The sequence below is a fragment of the Glycine soja genome, chromosome 14 (genome assembly GCF_004193775.1).
Source record: "Glycine soja cultivar W05 chromosome 14, ASM419377v2, whole genome shotgun sequence".
NCBI classification, from domain to species: Eukaryota; Viridiplantae; Streptophyta; class Magnoliopsida; order Fabales; family Fabaceae; genus Glycine; species Glycine soja.
This window is the reverse complement of record NC_041015.1, coordinates 29,765,425-29,783,853: the sequence shown is the minus strand read 5'-3', so window position 1 is coordinate 29,783,853 and position 18,429 is coordinate 29,765,425. Positions and strand designations below refer to the sequence as shown.

At 37.8% G+C, this 18,429-nt stretch overlaps 1 pseudogene; it reads right to left on the bottom strand.

Moving 5' to 3' along the window:
• Window positions 1-1,571: 1,571 nt before the first annotated feature.
• On the bottom strand, window positions 1,572-17,617 carry LOC114383990 (annotated as a pseudogene).
• Between the last annotated feature and the right edge of the window lie 812 nt (window positions 17,618-18,429).

Below are 18,429 nucleotides of genomic sequence, written 5' to 3'. Positions count from 1 at the left end.
ATATTGCTCTAGTTTGGAAGTATTCACGATCATTGTGTTCATGACATAGATCTGGGAATGTAGAGCTAATTATACTATGAATAGGATCATTATATTTTGTGATTAATAGTTCCTATGGAATTTCAATAGTAGCGTAGCCATCATTTTCATGTCCAATAATACCATCACCAATATCTATAATCCATTGTGCAAAAGCCGTAGTTTCTTCTTGATCTACTGCTTACATGTTGTTTTGTAAGCGCATGTTTTTTGTCAGTCTCAAGATCTGACAATGATCCCATAGATAAGAGGAATTAATTGTTGCGTTAACAATATCAGAGCGGCTGCCTCTTGGAATGACTGGCAAGATCTGCCAGACATCTCCACCAAAGACCATTACTTTACCTCCAAAGATTTTACAGTCCTTTAAGTTGTGTTTGATGATATCTCTAAGGCTGTGATCAAGTGCCTCAAAATAGAATTTGTGAGTCATGGGTGCTTCATCCCAAATGATCAGACTCGTCTGATTTAATAGTGTAGCTAATTGAGTTCCTTGATGGATATTGCAAGTTGAGTCTTCAAAAACTGGAACTAGAATTTTGAATTTTGAATGTGCAGTTCTACCTCCAGGCAATAACAGAGAAGCTATGCCGCTGGAAGCAACCATAATTACAATTTTATTGTCAACTCTTAGTGAACTTGCAAGTGTTTTCCAAATGTATGTTTTTCCTGTACCTCCATATCCATAGAGAAAACACATACCACCTTCATCTTTATTAACAACTTCAACAATCTGGTTGTAAATTGATGCTTGTTCGTATGGAATTATCGATGTGTGGTGTTAGATTTAAAGAAAAATGAATCCAGTTGAAGTACTAATTTCTAGATGAGAAAAGCTAAGAAGGAAATGGACATAATAATTTTCAGAGGCGTAAATTGCTCTGTAGTTAATATACCTGTCATTTGAGAAAATAGATGTTTAAACTCTGATCTAAGTTCTTGATTGTTGTCATTGAGTTCAGCTAATATAAAACTATTGTCTAGATAGGTTGGGCAATTCGCATCTTCTAGATATGACATTGAAGGATAGTCTCTAAGCGATCTTTGATTTGCTTGCAACAGTTGTTCAATTTCAAGCAAGAACAGATTTTGAAGAGTCCTATCATCAAGCTGTAATGCTAATACACAAAAGGGAAAAAAGTCAAATTATGTGTCGCATCAATATTCATTTGTGTCATGGGAAATTACCACTAACCTGGACTTGCTGATGATTTTTTATAATTATAGACAATGTCATCAGCCATCCAATGCCAAGTTTGGTCCCAAACTTGTTCAGGTTTGTTCATTGTTGCAGTCAAAAGTAACAACACAAATAGTTTTCTTATATAATGTGCTGAACCCCAGTCTTTTGCTTCTTTGATTGCCTTAATGAATTCTTTATCATCTTGCAAAAAACCCATAGCAAAACATGCTTCTTTATATGTAGGATACTAAACATTATCAATTATTCTTAAATCCTCAAATGAGGTAGGTCCTTCACAAACAGTAAGCATCATCCTCAAGTAAAATAATTCGCCTATAATTGGTGGGACTCATAGTAATCTGCCAATGGTGTAGCCTTTCTTCCTAAGGTGCCAACATCTTTTCTTCTGATTGTATAGAAACTTAGAAACAAATTCTGCATAAGTAAGATTTCTTCCTTCAACAAAATTTTGGTTGGTGTTCATCCATGAAATAAACTTTGAATCAGAGATGCTTGGCTTAGACAATACATCATCAATATCATCGTGGTCTTTGTAGAGAACACTATGTTGGCCTGGAAGATGGAAATGCAATCTTTCAACAGCAGGTTTTCTGCCATGTATTGGAAACCCAAATATTCTCCAAGTAGATTCACAGGGACATATGTATCTGTCGAGAAGATAGATGTAGTTGTTAAAACAATGATGGTCAGATAAATTAGAGATTAATTTTTAATAATACCTGCAATCTAGATATTCTTTGATCTCATCATTATGAGTGCTACCATTGTGAGTTTGATCATTATCATCATGAATTAAAACAACAATTACTCTATCATATCCCTTATTGATGTACTTAAATAAATATTTGATAGAAGTGCTTTGGTTACACCATTCAATATTGATATGTGCTTGGTATTTTATGAGCAATCTTGGATTGTAAGGTACAATATACCTGTTATCAATTATAACACCATTTTTCTTAATTGTGTGACCATTGTTTCTTCTACGGTAGACTGGAAAACCATCAGCATCTAAAACAGTATGTGGCTGGAACATTTTAGGATAGAAATGACTGCACTTACCTTCCTTCATGCATGGAGATCCAGGGTTCGAAGTTCCACATGGGCCATGAACCATATGGTTTTTTACTAATGAATGCAGTTCTGGATCATCTTGCTGTGAAGGTATCTCTGCTGATATAATTTGATCAATTTCATACGAGGATGGGTATTTGTTATCAGGATGTAAAAAAAGCAACAAATGGACATGAGGCAGCCCTCGTTTTTGAAATTCTATTGTATACATATCTGCAATTCATTAGTAAGACTGTTAATAGACAACAATTAAAGTTATTAGATATGGTTGTGTGCTTAATATTGATAGTATAAAATAACAATCTAACACATAATATAAATTCACCAAAGTTAGAATCAACTTACATGCAATAACTTTCCCTAGCATCTGATTCTTTGTCAAGTCCATAAGCATTTGTTCATACTTTAGTTTGAAGACTCTGGAGATTATGTCTGGTCTATCTGTTGCATTCAGATTCAACGGATTCAACAATCTATGGATTTCAGGCCAGTGTGGATTGCAAGTTAAAGTAATAAACAAATTTGGGAAGCCCACATGGCTACATATGGTCATACCATCAAAATAAAGTTGATCCATATAGCGGGGACTGCCAACAAAGGTTGAAGGCAAAATGACTCTTTTACCTTTATTTAGGCCTTTCGTGCTTCCATCATCCAATGACTGTTGTAAGCTGCAAAACTTGTCAACTCGAAGTTATTTTTGGTTGTTTCTGATGTAAGAAAGCCTTTCTGATTCAACCATAGTATACCCCTCAACAACAAATTGTTGGAATAGTCTCCTTGAATTCAACAAAGTTTTTGACTTATTTGATCTGCATTGTAGCCTGTAAGAAAACCACTCCCTCATTGTAAGACAATTTCTTTTCCTTTTCTTACCATCTGGTGCACTACTATGTAGGATATCAGGTCTATATCCATCTTCCCCGTAAGGAAATAGGAGAGGGTATTGTAGAGCTAGATAGCTAGAATGTAATTCATGGATCCTTTGTAATTGTCCATGCTGAGTTTCAATAATAATATCTCTTTTTGAATTTGCATCAAAATCACCTACTATTAGCGTTGTAACTTCGGGAACAGTAGGTACATTATATGTACGACCATATTTTTCACGATTAGCAATCAATTTCAACTTGATATTATCCACTTGACCATCTTCCAATCTATCTGTTGTCATCTTGAAAGTTTTTGCATGCACATTGTATTCATCCAGCATCTCACTAAGTTGTGAAACAATGTGCTCTTGAATTTGATTATGTGGACTACTGAGCAAAGTAGACAATTATATATATGATGATTGCAAGATTAGCAATACAGAATAAACAATTGAAATCTGTTTAAATGTAACATTCTTCATAAATGTTGTGCATTTATAATTGAAATTCTGATACTGAGGACAGATGTCGTACAGGATGTCACGACATCGCGCTTCAGAACATGCAGATTGTATATGACAGTATGAACAGATTAAACAAGTAAATAACACAAGAGAATTGTTAACCCAGTTCGGTGCAACGTCACCTACATCTGGGGGCTACCAAGCCAGGGAGGAAATCCACTAAAATAGTATTAGTTCGAAGATCTAACAGCCACTGTATACAACCTTCTCACCTAACCACTACCCATGCAACTTCTACCTAAGAGCCACTCTTAGATATGAGAACCCCTCTCACTCCCTCTCAATCACTCACCCGTGTTTACAAACAAATCAAAGACACACCAGAGATTGCTCTCTGAACAATAGAGATCAACTCTACACACTCAGGTCCAACACTTGATGTTAGGGTAACATTAAGGTGGCTCACAAAACACTCAAGTCACAAAACTCACAAAATAACTCTTCAATCTCTGACTTGATTAAAAACCCGTGCAGCCTTCATGTTTATATAGCAGTGTACGTATCTGGGCTGCAACAACTTGCGCTGGATAAGCTCTATCATTCTCCTGAAAAATCTGCACTTAAAGATCTAAAAGATAAAGTTTTATCTTTTAGTTTTTATCTTCAATCTCTAATCCCTGAACGAAACTATTCAAGTTTGTAATTCAATCTTTAATTATCTTTTAATTCGTTCCTAAAGATAGAGCTCCTAATCTGTTGCTGACTGCACATTAATCTGTTAAAGATATAACAGATTTATGTGTCCAGTATTTTCGGGCAGGATGTCCTGGACATTGTATCCGACATCGTGGATCCTGCAGCTTCAATTCTTCATTTGACATTTTATCTTGCCTTGTGCATTGTGCAGCCCAATCTGATTCCTTGACATAATGTTAGACATCATGTGCAGCAACTCCAGCTTTCCTTCATTGTCTAAGTGCTTATGTTTTAACAAAATTTTAGCCAATCTTTTAAAACTAAGTAAAGCTAAGCACTAACAATCTCCCCCTTTGGCAAATTTTGTCTAAAACATACTTAGACACTTCCTGAGCAGGTACGAGCAGTCATGCAAGTGGGATCAGCAACTTTCATTATCAGAGTAATCAAGCACAGCAGTATCTGTAGTGGTGACAGCAAAATTCTGCAAGTTGCAAATCTACAAGTCTTTTCCAGGATGTCAAGACATCTCACGTGACATCAGCTTTCTGCTCCCCCTGTCTCCATGCTCTTACTGCTGTGAAGTGAATATTCTGCTAGGCAGCAGTTCACTGCAGCATCTTCTATCAGCTACTAGTTTCAGTAGCTTACATCAATCATCATCAGCAGCAGCAGTATAAATACTACTCCCCCTCAAAATCATAAATCATGCATAATATCCTACTACTCCCCCTTTTTAGACAGAATTTGGCAAAAGTAGAATGCATGAAATTAATGTGCAAATATTAATTGTTCAAAGGGACATGCCCCAATAGCTAGTCATGGGGTGGCATCAGAATCATCATCATCTGATTCTGTATCCTCTGCTGCATCTTCTTCTTCCTCAGCTGCTTCTCCATCATCAACGCCATTGTCTGAGAGTCTTTTGATCAGGCGTTCCAACTCCATTTTCTTCTCTGTGTTGGCTTTGATGGTTGCCTCCAGCACCTTGCATGTGTCCTTGAGTTCAGCAATCAAATCATCCTTGGACACAGCACCTGAAGCAGCAGCTTTCCCTGATGTCGAGACAATGTCTGGGACATGTGTCCCCTCAAACAGTTTGTAATGCAGGGATAGAGGAGATTCTCTCTTCTTCACAGAGTCAATGTTGTTTAAAATATTGGGATGTTGACTCAACATAATGCCACACAATACAGTTGGGAAGGCAATGGGTAATTTGACAGCAAAAGATTCTGAATGCTTAATAGTTTGATCAAAAATATAGTTTCCAAAATTAAATTTGGACTTGGTTCCAACAGCATACAGAAATTTACCCAAACCTGTGGCAACAGTGGAAGTATGATTGGTGGGTACCCAGTTGGCAGTGCCAATCCTATGCAGGATTGCATACTTCACACTTAGCTTCCCTGCAGAAAGCTTCCCTTTCTTTGGCCAATGCTGGACTTGCTTGGCAGTGATTTCCTTGGCAATTTGATGCTCAGAAACAGCAATATCCACCACTCCTTCAGTTGGTCTGCCCAGGTACTTGTTGATTACAGCAGGGGAGAATCTAATACATTTTCCTCTGACAAACACTTTCTGATACTCATCACTCTTTCTGTTTGTTATGTCAGAGGGAATGTTGACAATGAATTCCCTGACTAGACTTTCATAACAATCTCCCAACTTGGTGACAGTTTTCAGCAGTCCAGTAGCCTTGATGAGGTCCATGATCTCCTTGCAATCCAAGGCATCTCTTCCCAGTTCTCTTTCTAAAGCAAGTCTGCGTTGATATACAAATTTCCACCTTTCAACATTGCCAATGGAGTGGAATGAAATGTTGTCCAATGGGGCATCAGGGACATTTCCAGGCACCTTTTTCCCTGATTTCTTGGCTCTCTTGATGTCGGGAACATCTAGTTCGACATCATCATCAGAATCAGATGAGGAAATTTCTTTCCTCTTCTTGGAAGGGATTGCAACTTTGCTCCATCTGGATGTGGTAGGAGTGATTGGTGTGCTCTTCTTCTGTGCAGTAGTTTTGATTCGTCCAGACCTAGTAATGGGGGGTTTTCCCTTTCTGCTTTGTAATCTTTCTGCAATGCCAGGTGCCAACTTTTTGGCAATGGGTTCCTCATCAGATTCTACTTCTTCTAGGTCAATGAAGTCACCTGGAGCAGGTTCTGGTGCCCTTGGTGCAGGGGTCTCCTCTGTGGCTTGATCCTCTTCCTCTGTTGATTTCTCTTCACTGGATGAAGAGAGGACTTCAGCATTTGGGGTGGAAGATTTTGGGACATCTTTATCAGCATCAGGGACAGAAGCATTTTTCAAAATGCTATTCACAAAACTGCGGATCTTCTTATCCATCTCAGTGTCTTCTTCCCTAGGGCTTGTTGCAAAGCTAGGGTTTTCAGAAATCTTCACTCCCTGTTGTCTTTTAGGGACCAGTTTCTCAGGAACAGGGCCTGGACCAGGAATCGTTTGTATGGATTGGATATTGAGTGCAGGTTGTTCTTGGTTTGATGGAGTTTTGGAGGATGATGGAGATGATGGTACAGAGGGTGAAACAGGGGATGAGGTTTCTTTTGGTGAGGTAGCCATGGAGAAGCAGAGCTTTGGGAGTGGTTTCGTGAATATCTGAGAAGAGTTGGGGAATGCTGATGAAAACGAGATTGCCACGAAAATGTAAGTTTGAATGAGGAATGTAGGAGAATGTGTGAAACGGAGGTTGAATTTGTTTTGGCCCAGTAGTGAACATGCTATTAATGTTGAGTGAGAAGTTTGAGCACGTTCAGATAGAAGTAACTGCTATAACTCCTCTAGCAGACAAATGCCCAGCTTGCCCCTCAGTTTTTCAAACTGATTTGCATCCAATGCCTTTGTGAAAATATCTGCTACTTGTTCCTCAGTGGCAACATGCTCCAGTGTGATAACTTTATCATCAACAAGATCTCTAATATAGTGATGTCTAATGTCAATGTGCTTGGTTCTGCTGTGTTGAACAGGATTTTTAGAAATATTAATAGCACTCATGTTGTCACAGTACAATGTCATGACATCTTGTTTGACATTGTACTCCTTCAGCATCTGCTTCATCCAAACTAGTTGTGAACAGCTGCTTCCTGCTGCAATATACTCTGCTTCTGCAGTAGATAGGGACACACAGTTCTGCTTCTTGCTGAACCATGAAATAGGATTGTTTCCCAAATAGAAACATCCACCAGAAGTGCTTTTTCTGTCATCTACACTTCCAGCCCAATCAGCATCACAATATCCAACCAGCATTGAATCTGAACAATGACAGTACATAATCCCATAGTCACTGGTGCCATTTACATATTTCAGAATTCTCTTTACTTGATTCAAGTGACTTATCTTGGGATTGGCTTGATATCTTGCACAAACACCTACTGCAAAGGTGATGTCAGGTCTGCTTGCTGTTAAATATAGTAAGCTCCCAATCATGCTTCTGTACAGACTTTGATCAACACTGGTGCCAGCTTCATCCTTTGACAGCTTCAAGTGAGTAGGTGCAGGTGTTCTTTTATGGCTGGCATTTTCCATCCCAAACTTCTTGACAATGTTCTTTGCATACTTGCTTTGTGAGAGGAATATGGAGTCTTCCATCTGCTTCACTTGGAGTCCCAGAAAATAAGTCAGCTCTCCAACAAGACTCATCTCAAATTCAGATTGCATCTGTTGGACAAAATGTCGAAGCATCTCATTCGACATCCCTCCAAACACAATGTCATCAACATATATCTGTGCTATCATCAAGTTTTCAGCATCTTGTTTGACAAAGAGAGTCTTGTCAATTCCTCCCTTCCTATACCCTTGCTGAGTAAGGAACTCTGTTAGCCTTTCATACCAAGCTCTTGGAGCTTGCTTCAATCCATAGAGAGCCTTCTTGAGCCTGTATACATGATCTGGATGAGTTGGATCTACAAATCCCTTTGGCTGCTCCACATAGACTTCTTCATTCAGGTATCCATTCAGAAACGCGCTCTTCACATCCATCTGGTACAGCTTGAATTTGAGGATGCAAGCTACACCAAGTAACAATCTGATGGACTCAAGTCTAGCAACAGGGGCGAAAGTTTCATCAAAGTCTACACCTTCAATCTGAGTGTAGCCTTGAGCAACAAGTCTGGCCTTGTTTCTGGTTATAACACCTTCTTCATTGGTTTTGTTCTTGAAGATCCACTTGGTGCCAATCACATTAGTTCCCTCAGGTCTAGGAACTAGCTCCCAAACTTCATTCCTTTTGAATTGCTCCAATTCTTCTTGCATAGCATTGATCCAGAACTCATCAGTCAGTGCCTCTTTCACATTCTTTGGCTCAGTTTTGGAGACAAAGCATGAATTGGAGACAATCTCAATCTCCCTTGATCTTGTAGTGACTCCTCTGTTTGGATCTCCTATAATCAGCTCCTTGGGGTGCATCTTCTGGATTCTAATGGAGGGACTCTTGTCAGGTTGATTGATGTTTGGTTCATCTGTAGCAGAATCAGAGTTTTCTGCATTTTCTGCATTTTCTGCACTTTTAGCTGTATCTGCTACATTGTCTCCCGATGTTCTGACATCGTCTTCGACATCCTTCTTTCTTGCTGGAGTTAGATCATCAACAACCACATTGATGGATTCCATCACAGTTCTGGTTCTGGAATTGAATACTCTATATGCTCTGCTGTTTGTAGAGTATCCCAAGAATATTCCTGCATCACTCTTGGGATCCATCTTTCTCCTTTGCTCTCTATCTGCCAAAATGTAACATGGACTTCCAAAGATGTGGAAGTGCTTGACAGTTGGCTTCCTCCCTTTCCAGATTTCATACAGTGTGGTTGGAGTTCCTCTTCTAAGTGTGACTCTGTTGTGGATATAGCATGCTGTGTTCATGGCTTCAGCCCAGAGATTATAGGGAAGTTCTTTGGCATGAAGCATGACCCTAGCAGCTTCTTGCAAAGTCCTGTTTTTCCTTTCAACTATGCCATTTTGTTGTGGTGTGATGGCTGCAGAGAACTCATGAGTGATGCCTTCAGATGTGCAGAATTCAGTAAACTTGCTGTTTTCAAACTCTCTGCCATGGTCACTCCTAATTCTCTTGATGACACAGTCTTTTTCTCTTTGAAGTCTTAGACTCAACTCTTTGAATACTTCAAAGGTGTCTGATTTCTCTCTGATAAAGTTGACCCAGGTAAATCTGGAGAAATCATCCACAACAACATAGGCATACCTCTTTCCTCCAAGGCTTTCAACTTGCATAGGCCCCATCAAGTCCATGTGAAGTAGTTCCAGCACCCTGGAAGTGGTCTGATGTTGAAGCTTCTGGTGGGACATCTTGACTTGCTTTCCAATCTGACATTCACCACAGATTCTGCCTTCTTCTATTTTCAGATTGGGAATGCCTCTAACAGCACCTTTGTCAATGATTTTCTTCATGCCTCTTAAGTGCAGATGTCCAAATCTTTGATGCCATATTTTGACTTCATCTTCTTTGGAGGATAGACATGTGGAGGAGTAACTGGTTTCTTGAGGTGTCCATAGGTAACAGTTGTCCTTTGATCTGCTGCCCTTCATTAGAACTTCACTCTTCTCATTTGTCACCAAGCATTCTGACTTTGTGAAGTTTACATTGAATCCTTCATCACACAACTGACTGATGCTGATCAAGTTTGCAGTCAGTTCCTTCACCAGCAGTACTTTGTTCAGACTAGAAAGTCCATCATGGACTAGCTTTCCCATTCCAGTGATCTTTCCTTTAGAGCCATCTCCAAATGTAACATAGCTAGTGGAGCAAGGTTCAATGTTCACCAGGAATTCTTTAACTCCTGTCATGTGTCTGGAACAGCCGCTATCTAGGTACCAATCTTCCTTAGCTGATGCTCTAAGTGAAGTATGAACAACAAGACTAACAATCTTGTGTTTTGGAACCCACATCATCTTCCTTCCGCTGCTGCTACTTTGAGTTCCATGATGTGGATGGCCATGTAGATGATAGCAAAAGGGCTTTATGTGACCATACTTGCCACAGTAGTGACACCTCCACTTCTTTCTTTTGCTCTTTTTCTGCTGCGTTCCATGATGTCGAGACCGATGTTGTGACATCGTGGCTCCAGTGCTGTTTTTGGCAGGAACAAATTCTGTCATGGTTGTTCTGCCAGCAGATTTATGATTAAATCCAAGTCCTCTCTGGTTTCCAACATTCTTCCCAAGCTGTAGCACCTCATCAAGCATATCTGAGCCTTTATTCAGCATCTTTATTGATTTTGTCATGTTTTCCAGTTTAGAGTTCAGAAAATCAATTTCTCCTTTAAGCTCAGAGATCTCCTCTTCATGTGCCTCCTTCTCAGCCTCCAGATTTGCAATGATCTTCTTCAGTTGAGCTTCTTGCTGAAGAATCTTCTCACTTTTGATGCATAGTTCTCTATAGGATATAGCAAGCTCATCAAAAGTGATTTCAATATCAATATCACTTGAATCTTCATCAGATTCAAATCTCCCAGTGAGTGCATTCACATCTCTGTCAGAATCACTTTCTTGTTCACTCTCTGTATCATCAGACCAACATACAGAAAGTCCTTTCCTCTGCTTCTTGAGATGGGTGGGACATTCAGCTTTGATGTGTCCATAGCCTTCACACCCATGGCATTGAATTCCTTTGCTGTGACTGGGCTTTTCATCTGACTTCTTCTGGTATTCACTACCTTTCCTGATGTCGAAAGGGATGTTCCGGACATGTGGTTTCTGCCTCCTGTCCATTCTTTTCAGCACTTTGTTGAACTGTTTTCCAAGGAGCACAACTGCGTTAGTCAGACCTTCATCAGTATCCAGGTCATACTCATCTTCTTCTCCTTCATCATTGGACACGAACGCCAGGTTCTTGCTCTTCTTTTCAGTCCTATCCGAGAGTCCTAGCTCAAAGGTTTGAAGGGAACCAATGAGTTCATCTACTCTCATGTTGCAAATGTCTTGGGCCTCCTCTATTGCAGTGACTTTCATGTCAAATCTCTTAGGCAAAGATCTGAGGATCTTTCTCACCAGCTTTTCATCTGTCATCCTTTCTCCCAAGGCAGTGCAAGCATTGGCAATTTCAAGAATGTTCATGTGGAAGTCATGAATGCATTCTTCCTCCTTCATCTTCAGATTTTCGAATTTTGTAGCCAATAGTTGCAATCTGGACATCTTCACTTTGGAGGTTCCTTCATGAGTGGTTTTCAGAATCTCCCATGCATCCTTGGCAACTGTGCATGTGTTGATCAATCTGAAGATATTCTTGTCAACTCCATTGAATAGGGCATTCAAGGCTTTGGAGTTTCCAAGTGCCAATTCGTCTTCTTCTTTTGTCCAGTCTTCTTCTGGCTTCAATTCATCAGTGGGCTTTCCTTCTGCGTCCAGCATCTTGGGATGTTCCCAGCCTTTGATGACAGCTTTCCAGGTTCTGCTATCCAGTGATTTGAGGAAGGCCACCATCCTTGCTTTCCAGTATTCATAGTTGGTTCCATCCAGAATTGGTGGTCTGTTCACTGGTCCTCCTTCTTTCTCCATGTTCATCAGAATTTATCTCCCTAGATCTCACTCAATGATTTAGAGTGCCTGCTCTGATACCAATTGAAATTCTGATACTGAGGACAGATGTCGTACAGGATGTCACGACATCGCGCTTCAGAACATGCAGATTGTATATGACAGTATGAACAGATTAAACAAGTAAATAACACAAGAGAATTGTTAACCCAGTTCGGTGCAACGTCACCTACATCTGGGGGCTACCAAGCCAGGGAGGAAATCCACTAAAATAGTATTAGTTCGAAGATCTAACAGCCACTGTATACAACCTTCTCACCTAACCACTACCCATGCAACTTCTACCTAAGAGCCACTCTTAGATATGAGAACCCCTCTCACTCCCTCTCAATCACTCACCCGTGTTTACAAACAAATCAAAGACACACCAGAGATTGCTCTCTGAACAATAGAGATCAACTCTACACACTCAGGTCCAACACTTGATGTTAGGGTAACATCAAGGTGGCTCACAAAACACTCAAGTCACAAAACTCACAAAATAACTCTTCAATCTCTGACTTGATTAAAAACCCGTGCAGCCTTCATGTTTATATAGCAGTGTACGTATCTGGGCTGCAACAACTTGCGCTGGATAAGCTCTATCATTCTCCTGAAAAATCTGCACTTAAAGATCTAAAAGATAAAGTTTTATCTTTTAGTTTTTATCTTCAATCTCTAATCCCTGAACGAAACTATTCAAGTTTGTAATTCAATCTTTAATTATCTTTTAATTCGTTCCTAAAGATAGAGCTCCTAATCTGTTGCTGACTGCACATTAATCTGTTAAAGATATAACAGATTTATGTGTCCAGTATTTTCGGGCAGGATGTCCTGGACATTGTATCCGACATCGTGGATCCTGCAGCTTCAATTCTTCATTTGACATTTTATCTTGCCTTGTGCATTGTGCAGCCCAATCTGATTCCTTGACATAATGTTAGACATCATGTGCAGCAACTCCAGCTTTCCTTCATTGTCTAAGTGCTTATGTTTTAACAAAATTTTAGCCAATCTTTTAAAACTAAGTAAAGCTAAGCACTAACAATAATAATAACAATGAAAGAGTAACTACCTTATTGCATTAATCCTATTCTGCACTTCATTTTCTGTGTCAAAGATATACAATTGTGCAAATTTAGGTTCTTTCCCAGGCATTGGTAACATGCTACCTATTCTATGACATGGTTGACCTTGAATTCTTATTGTAGGAGGTCCTCTTGAATGATTAATTGATTTGTCAAACTTAATACCAGTAGAAGTAAAGGCAAACATCATGTTATATGTCCTTATGTTCTGTTGGTAATTTTTACTATCAGATGTATCATGATTATACAAAAGTTGGTAGAGATATTTAGGTGGATTTTGTAACAATGGAAGTTCAACTTTGCCACCTCCACAACATAAGCTGAATCTTGGATTTGTAGTTCTTTCACGTTTTGAGATTCTTTCATCATACCACATATTTGCATTATAGTGGCTATATTGCATGAGTTGGTCACCAAGATCAGAATACCCTGAAATTGTTTAATGACATATGGCAAAATGATGTTGGCTATTGAAAATGTTTTAGGAAAACATGTAAATTGGAACACGATAAACAAAAGCAGTTTTGTACAGTGCAAGGCATTCGAGGCTAAGCTAATAACATAGTGTTTATGAATATTAATTGTTACCTTCTCTATTAATTGCAGGCTCATTAGCTGAAGACATATAGTTTTGATTTTCAGGTGAAGAAACTGAAGCAGAGCCTATGAAAATTGCATTTAGATCAGATTATAGGATGATAATCTTGAGATTTAATTTGATAAAGCAGATTTTGATTGGTACCTTGTGTTGATTCAAAACTCTCATCCTCTGATGAATCAGGAATATTAGCTAAAAAAGTGAATTAAATCTAAGTTTAGTGGAATCTATTTAATGTGGAATGGATTCCCATAATATTGAATGCAGCTTACAGCTTGGTTGTCTTTGTGTGAAAAAAATGTGGATATTGTATTATTAAATCAATAAACTAATTACAATTATTAATTGTAATTTGGAAGATAATATTTTGAATTGCTTACAATCAATATTCTGAGCCTGATCATTAACTTTGTGCTACCTGATACCTTTTTTCTTTATCCTGGCTTGTGCTGGATCACTATAATTTGCATTTTAATGGTTATCCATGTTCTTGATGCTTGTTGTTAATCTTGACTGAGCTATAAATTTTTTAGTGATTTCTTGTTGGAATGTTACAATATATGGTAAATTAAAACTTCAGAAGTCCATGGACATGCAGAAAAGAAATGCTATTCCCACTCAGACCAAGACATAACTTGATTGTTGACTAAAATGATCAATGTTGACAGCTAGTTAAATGGACCATACTTTCATAAAAATGATTAGACATGCATGTATAGCCATGATTATAGCCATGGTTTTGGCGGTTGCATTAAAACATGAAAAGTAAGTAATAAACAGTAAGCATAAGGAAAAATACTAAAATTATGAATGTTGACAGCTAATTAAATGGACCATACTTTGATAAAAATGATTAGACATGCATTTATAGCCATTGTTATACTCATGCTTTGGTAGCATCGATAAGAAATCTGATATGGAAAATGTTATGGATGGAAGAAGTAGGATGTCAACCTAAGGAGAAATTGTTTTTTTTACTTGTGTTATTAATCGTACATCATATTGAGAGATATGATGAAAGATGGAGAAAATTTATAAAATATTCGATTCTGCATTTGTCAAAGTTAGATCAAGGCAAAAATGCCATCTAAAATAACAAATGATGCTAAACGATGATTTATAATAAATAAGTAGTTTATTACATATCATTGATGATCCAAGATCATGTTTTTGAAGACTCGAAAGCTGATACTTTTGTCTTGGTGTGTATATTCTGTTGTTAGAAAATTAATCAGATATGAATGCTGGTTTAGCTGTCATGGTGATCGATATTTCGTGGTAATTATTTCTAACATTTAGTTTGTTTCCTGTGCATACTTTGTGCTGAGACAATTAAGGATGTACACCTTAAAATCAAATGCTTTAATGGCCCCCCTAAAACTTTGATTGAAATTTAAGTTATCATCATTGTGAAGAACATGTTTTCTGAATTTTCTGTCTAGCAATCTGTGATTTGTATTTCCAAATCTTACTTGTTCTATCTCTCGCGATATATTTGAATTCATAACATTTGCATATGTATTGTATGAACTTTGAGAATTTGTGGAGTTTCTTGAAACATCCCTTTATAACCATTTATATAACCATGTTTTGTCGATATTTATTTTAACAATTGAACAAATAAGGATTTTGAAATATAGTGCAATAGTTAAGGTGAGATCGCATAAACAACAAAACTAAAATACCACAATACTTGGATACAAAATAAGGTTCAAATTTAACAAAAGGTGTGATCAAAGTTTTAAAGGAACACCACGACAACAAAATTAAAGGTAGGAGCCAATTTACAATATGCAAATAGCAGGGCAAAAAACATTGTTCAGCACAACTTGTAAGCAACCAAATGTACTAAATTGTGCCATGTTTTTTTAATTTATTGGATGAAAGCTGTGCAGGTGAAATTTGAGATCTCCCTGCTTCATCATCACAATCTTGAAATGCCTGCCGCTTTGTAGGTGTCAATGGGAGCCCAAGCAGTGGATCATGGTCTACTGTCACAGACACGGATTGCTGGATAAAACAAATAGCAATGAATAAGTTGAATACTAAGTTCAAAGTCATGAAGTGTCAAAATGGAAGAGTTGCAAGAAAGATCATATTAAAAAATGAGGGTCATGATCAAAACTCACAGATTGATGTTGGGTAGAATGATTGGAATCAAAGGCTAGGATATTGATTTTTGAAGATGTCTGAATAAGACATACATTGATGGCAACACAACCCATGCAAAACAAATAAGTATGGATAGAATACATAGTTTTGACAATAGTTAATCTCAAATAACTTGCATTGAACAGTACCTCAGCATCAACTAGCATATCCATCACAACATTTATTAAGCTTGAGTCAGTTGAACATTTCAAAACAACAGAATTCCTGAACTTGGGTTGCACCTTTATCTTAAAAGCAAGTTCATAACCCAGCAGCTTATCAAGTGCTTGGGGTCAAGCATTTAAATCAACATCACCATCCTTGTGGAAAGAGAATAATTGTATTACACAAACAAAAAATAACATATCAAAGATAAAGAGTTACTTTTGAATCCAAAAACGTACTTCAATTCTAAGCTTATTAACTGCATCAGCTGATTGACCAATTAATTCATTGCATTCACGGTCCCAAAGCAGGAATTTTGTGCTTTCATCTTCGTGGTTGATCATCACATCAAGCCTATACTTGATACCATATGTACCAACAGTGTAAAAATGATGAAGGTATGAAGAATACACAACATTTTAAAAGATCGCAATGACCTAAGCACAGCTTCCTTATTGTATTTGCTGCATGCACATGTGAAGGGCGCCATCTCCGCATCACTTTTTTTATGGCACTTAATGCAAGCTGTATAGCACCATGAATGATTGTCCATAACAATCCTAGTAATTGTGCCAACAGTTACACAAACAATTTCCTGTGTGAAACAACATACACATCAAATGCTGAAAAAACTTGGGATGGTGGGGGGTAAAGAATTAAGATCTATAAGATGATTACTTCAGAGATGGTGTTAATTTCAGCAATAGTCTTTGCCTCAGCCTTTTCCAAAGAATGATTCCTTTGATGATAATTAGATAGAACCTGAAATCTGTGTACTGCCTTCACCATGGGTCAATAAATTGAAGATAAGGATATACCCTGAGCTTCCTTTATTCTACCATGGGTCAATAGAACTGTAATTGGGACATGACCTTCATGATCATCTAAGAACTTTAAAAACTACAAGCAATAATCATCCCACAAAGTGCAAGATAGCAATTGCTGGCTATCTTGAAACAAATAGTTATGAGACAACCAGTTAATAATAATGTAATCATACCCACAACTTGACAAAGCATATGACACAAATTGTTACCAACTATCGAACTTTACCTTAAGTCCTTTAGTTTAAAGACTACCCTTCTACCTTTTCCTGAAACATGGCAAAAGACAACCTCCTCCACAACACCAATAACTTCTAAAGCAAGTAGAAAAATCAAGGAATGTTATTTATTCCAAAAAGAGCAGAACTTTGAAAATAAACTCAATTGTAAAAATATAAGTTAACATACCAACCAATAGCCCAGGTTCAAACTGGCCAACCACAACATCCGCAAATCTAGCAAACCTGTATTTTCTAAAAGGGAGGTCCTCTAGAACACACTGCCTTACAACAGTAACCCCAATAAACACCAATTTAAATTGGTGATCATAGACTCTGTACTGACCATTGTTTTTTAGCACTTTAAAATTATGCATCACATAAGTACAATTTTCCTTCAAGTCCATCTTCCAAGACTTCAGTTGGTCTTGTTTACAAACAGCGTGGATCTCATCACCCTGGATTGCGTTAAAGTTACAACACAATGGCCTGAACAATAAGTAATAAATCTAGAAAAAAAAAACAAAAAATTGAAGCATACATCGGAGTCCACAAAAACCATCTCAGCTTGCTCAGATTTGTTAGGCGTCCCAATAAACCATAGATCAGTGATCCTCATACTAAGTTTAAGAGTTTCTTTTGATCCATCGATGTTTTTTATCTTGTCTGGAGAACGTGCCATAATACTGGAAAAAAATGCAACAATGCCGTTACCCGGTAGTTGGTTTTTCGTAGATAATCTTGCAAGGAAGAAGTTAACAACAAAACCACCATGAAAAGAGAAACACGATAAGGTAACAAAAAATCCAAAACCTCGTTTGACACAGAAAAATGAAAAGCTAACATGCATGTAAGAAAACACACATGAAAACACACCAGAACAGAACAGCAGAAGTAGCATGAACACACAAACACGATAAGCTAACATGCAAACCAAACCTCGTCCAACACAGGAAAATGAAAAAATAACATGCATGTAACAAAACAAACATGAAAACAGCACCGAAACAAAAGCCAAAAAGCGAAAAGGTAACATGCATGTAAGAAAAGAGAAGACAAAAAATGATAAGCTAACATGCAATGTAAGAAAACATACATCAAAACAGCATGAAAGAGAACCCAAACCTGGTCTGTATGTGGAAAGATGAAAAGCAAAAAAACCAAACTGAAGCAAAATGGAAGAGATTTTTAAAAAACCACGTAAAGAAGCAAACGGTAGCACATGCACAATCTGGAAAATCAAACACGTGTAAAAGGCACAATTTGGAAAATCAGACACGTGTAAGAAGCAGGAGAGTGAGAAATGAAAGGGCTAAAAGACCAAAAAACCAAGGAAATGGACAGGTGTCACAATCTTAGATAGGGGCATTTTAGAATTTTCCAGACACTTCTCTTTTATAGATAGTATATAGATGATATGAGCAAAACAAAAACAGAATGTAGTTGGACAACTCAATACTATTGTAGTAACCATTAGCTATAATGCATAATTGT